Source organism: Strigops habroptila, chromosome 4 (assembly GCF_004027225.2).
Source record: "Strigops habroptila isolate Jane chromosome 4, bStrHab1.2.pri, whole genome shotgun sequence".
NCBI lineage: Eukaryota > Metazoa > Chordata > Aves > Psittaciformes > Psittacidae > Strigops > Strigops habroptila.
In genome coordinates, this window is record NC_046358.1 from 2750408 (window position 1) to 2755299 (window position 4892).

The window sequence follows — 4892 nt, forward strand, 5'->3', positions numbered from 1 at the left end:
TACTAGCTGCCAGTTCTAGATTTAAACTATTCTTGTCTCCTATTTTATATTCTCTAAGCAGAGGAAACTGTGAAGGCAGATTCAATGGAGAAAGGATCCCTATAAATATAATATCATCCAGATGTTTCTCATTCTATTAGTGTCTGAAGGATAACTCGCTAAACTGGAAGTTAGTGTCATGGCATATCCAAGCCAAGACCTTAGTACCTTGATAATGATCCACTAAAATTTGAGAACTCTTATCTTCTAAGATGTGAGCCAGTCATTTTATTCAAGGGAATTCAGGAGAAAACTTTCTTTTAAGGCCAGTTGGCTGTGATTAAATTCCTTCTTCCTTTTCTGTGAAGATCTGGGACTGTCTGCTTTCAGAGACGTGGCATTTGTTGAGATGGTCCTTGAATCGGATCCAGCATGGTAATTCCTATCTTTTCTCTGTAAGTGTGGGAAGGTTTTTGAAATTCACTAAAATATTTTGAATCAGAAAGGAACGACAACAGACTGAAGCTGGTCATGTTTTGGAGCAAAGATTTCGTGTTGTTTCTAAATCATCATTTCTGTTGTTACTTTGTTCACATATAATTACATACTCAGATTTTTTTTTCCCCCCTGCAGCTTGAAGAGGGGTTTAGTGTTTGAGAACCCAAACTGTAAATATGCCACTGTTTTCCACATCAACATGGCATGGTTTAGGTTTTGGATACTCTGTCTTGCCTTGGAGTCTTTCCCTTTCTCCGATTCATGAGTCTTCACTCTGTTTTCTTTCTGACTTTGTTGCTATACTTGGGCTTTTTCCATCTTGGTGTAACATTCAAACAACACATCTTCTTCTAGCCAACCTCCTACACAATTCACTTTCTTGTTGCAGATTACTCTTATTCCCACCATTTTTCCCCTATATAGTTAGCCTCATTGCATGTAGGTCTCCCAGGACTCCTAACTAGGAGCCTTGAAAAGCTCTGAGGAAGCCTGCTTGGCTTACTCAGCAATGTGGCAATCACTCCCAGCATCTCTGCTAGTCACATCAGTCCCTTCTCTACATGCAAATGCACAGTCTGACTTCCAAGCTTTTTCCTTTAAAACAACAAGATAGAACAGGTAAGACTGAGCTATAACATTTTATAGCTGTTCTTAACTCGCTTTGTCTTAGTCACTTTGTGCTCTATCATTTTAGGGTAAAATGGGACTGAACCACAGTTTGGTTCTGGCATTAAGTTCAAACATTAGCTCACTGCACTGCACTGAAAGCCCTTCTTCTTCTTTCAGTCCCTTGAAAAAACCTCAATGATCTCTAAATATTTGGGATTCTTCTCTGCATGTAGCCCCTGTATAGTTTCAGTGAATCAAATATGGGAGAGTTATGGTCTACCCTACTCTGACCATAAGTATGCTGATATTTACACATGTTTTGCAATGCTGAAGTTTGCATGTGTTTAAAATGTTAGCAGAGGCTTACAGAGCGGTTGTTACAGATGAAGGAAAGACAAAGCTGTTCAGTCAAACCATTTAAAAAGACTATGGGACAGGCTGGGTGGAGGCTGTGCATGTGTGTCAGGAGCTGCTCAGACTGCCAAGAAGGAGGAGAAGGTCGCCATTCTCACCTGCTTCCATTAAGACACTATTTGCTTTCCTACTTTAGAAGAAGGAGATCCTTGTTTAGAAGAACAAGATGTTTCTTTCTTGGTGTTGCTGTCACTGTTGGCTCTCTCTTTGTTTTGCTGTAGCAAAGCAGGAGGTGATGAAAAATAGCAGAGGAGGAGAAGAAAGGTGGCAGCAGGGAAAGTATCTCCTCCTTTCTTCAACAATCTTGTCACTGGACCTTCCTGGGGATGCTGGAGGAAGGACGTTGGTAGTATGGTTGTTTCTTCTGGGAAGACCTACTACTGTTTTCATCTGAAATAGCAGGTCTTCCTCACCTCTGAAAGTCAAGCTCCAAGTGAATTGTCCTAGCATTCAATGTAGAGGAAGGATGACATGATTTTGCAGCTGCTCTGGAGCTCTTTCCTTGTTGCATACAATTAACTTTCCTCTGCCAAAAATGTCTTGGCCCCAGTGCTCTTAAAAATCCTCAGAAGAGCCCACTTTGAGAACTAGTTTCTTTATGATGCATGAATCATAGATCATAGAATACCAGGTTGGATCTCAAGGATCATCTGGTCCATTTTCTTGGCAAAAGCACGGTCTAGACAAGATGGCCCAGCACCCTGTCCAGCCAAATCTTAAAAGTATCCAGTGTTGGGGAATCCACATTTTCCCCGTGGAGATTCCATTGTGAAAAATTTTCCTCTTGTGTCCAGTGGGAATGTCCCCAAAAGTAACTTGTACCCATGAGTTAACACTGAGATCCCACAGCTTCTTCTCAAGGACTGCTACGCACGATCTCCACATGCTGGTCGTGTCTTCGGCCATTCTAATCAAATGACTGTAGTAGATTGTCCAGGAAAAAGTTACAACTGGCTGTATATTCTCTGCAAAGTGTTGCTTGGCATCCTTCTTGGTTATGTCTAAAGAAAACAACGTGGTTTACTGCAAATGAGGGGGAAAAGCCCACAGTAAAGCCCATTCTTTCCCAAAGCACATCTCACCCAGCTCCAACCTGATCCCCTTGGGAAAGGAGTGGCTGTCAGATTCTAAATGGAGAAAATGTCAGAGAACCTATGGATAAAATATTGCCAACACATGATGGTATCAGCCATTGCTGTGATTCTTTACAAGGTGTATAGTAGATGAGCAGCATCTGTTTTACTTTCCACTGCTGTGTGTACTTTCCCAGTTTACATGGGTCATCACTTGAAGACATCGTCATGGCCAGGAACTGAACAAAGCAATGGTGGCATTCTTCTTCATAGAGAACAGACAGTGTGAGTCCCTGGTGAGCTGCTGCTATGAGTATGACAGTTTCCCAGGGCTGGATCACTTCATGTGCAGAATTTAATGAGCTGCCAAATGCTTCTAAATGTCACAAAGTCCAGAGGAAAACGCACAGTACAGAACATGGCACAGGCAGAAATGAATAGACAGAAATTAATTCCTTAGCTTGCAGCATCTCCAGTTAATTTCCCATGAAGGTTTCTCCCTTTCTCCTCCTCCAGTGTGTTTCAGACTGTGAAATGACCAGTCTTTCCCTAGAGGCAGAGAGCTCCCCAGGTTAAGGGCCACAGGGCTGCCAATTGCCTTTGTTTTCTAGAAAAGGAATAATTGCATTTATTTTCTTTGTGCAATGTGGTCCAATGTTGGCATTTCATTCAGTTGAACTGCATCTCTCTTCTCATGTGAGAATACTGCTTATCTTATACGGTGTCCATGAGCAAAGTAAGATAGAGCTGTTGTACCCATGAGCGTGTCCACAGTATGAAGAAAGGAAATAGCTGGATAAAAGGAGAAATTGAACTCATTATAGTTACTCCTGATAGAATAAAGATTTATCCAACTTGAGCAGCAATGTGAGGGGTGGGGTTTGGATGGATGAGGATAGCAGTAAGAAGCAAACATCTTCCTTGACATTTATTTTTGCAGTTCAAAGCCTGCTCTCCTTCCGGCACAGGGTGGTAACTGGGCAGTCTGTTTTGCTGTGAGTTTTAAAGCCTTTGGAAAAATCTGTCGAGATTAAAAAAGACGAACGAACAAACCAAATCTTTCTTTCCCGTTCCTCCCAAACCAGGTTTTCCACATTCAAGGTCTGTTTGTGCATAGAAGTCATGTATAAACCTGGCACATGTGAATTCTTTACAGAATGGAAATTTCTCCATGTTAGGTGTTATTTCTGGTGCAGACTCAATGGTATTAGCTGTTGGCTGGCCACAGTCTCTCGCTGCTCAGTGCTGAGTGTAACAGTCACCAAGGTTTGACTGGATCCACATGGTTCCCTGGCCAATAGTGTTCCCACCATGAAAGTGGCAGGGAAGCTGTGATGTGGCCTAAATAGCTTATCTACCACAAAAGGTAGCTTCCGTTGCTCCTGAGCTGTTCACCCCATATGACTATTTAATTCTGGTGCTTTAGCCTACCTCTCTGTCCTCACCATATCTAGGGAGCTTTGAATCCTGTACTAGAGGCTCTGCTGAGTACATAGAAAATCTAGATAACTAATTTAGGCTCCTCCCTTAAGTGCCTGAGTTTAAAAGGTGTAAATCATAGAATCATAGAATCATAGAATCGTAAGGGTTGGAAAGGACCTTAAGATCATCTAGTTCCAACCCCCCTGCCATGGGCAGGGACACCTTGCCCTAAACCATGTGGCTCAAGGCTCTGTCCAACCTGGCCTTGAACACCGCCAGGGATGGAGCATCCACAACCTCCCTGGGCAACCCATTCCAGTGCTTCACCACCCTCACTGTAAAGAACTTCTTCCTTATATCCAATCTAAACTTCCCCTGTTTAAGTTTGAACCCATTACCCCTTGTCCTACCACTACAGTCCCTGATGAAGAGTCCCTCCCCAGCATCCTTGTAGACCCCCTTCAGATACTGGAAGGCTGCTATGAGGTCTCCACGCAGCCTTCTCTTCTCCAGGCTGAACAGCCCCAACTTTCTCAGCCTGTCTTCATATGGGAGGTGCTCCAGCCCTCTTACCATCCTCGTGGCCCTCCTCTGGACTTGCTCCAACAGCTCCATGTCCTTTTTATGCTGAGGACACAATACTCCAAGTGAGGTCTCACGAGAGCAGAGTAGAGGGGCAGGATCACCTCCTTCGACCTGCTGGTCACGCTTCTTTTGATGCAGCCCAGTCCCATGAGTCTGGGACAAGGTAGAAAGCCTAAATGGGTCAGGGAATTCAAGCTGGACTTCCAGAAAGTCTTTCAACTCATAAGCTACTGGGTAATTTTTGAGAGGGACTTTTTACAAGGGCGTGTAGTGATAGGACAAGGGGGAATGGCTTTAAACTGGAAGAGGTGA

At 43.4% G+C, this 4892-nt stretch overlaps 1 protein-coding gene across 1 annotated transcript in view; it reads left to right on the forward strand.

The window, feature by feature from the left end:
* Window positions 1–4892, forward strand: part of ABTB2 (ankyrin repeat and BTB domain containing 2) — a 138401-nt gene that overhangs the window by 107494 nt on the left and 26015 nt on the right. The window lies entirely within an intron of this gene.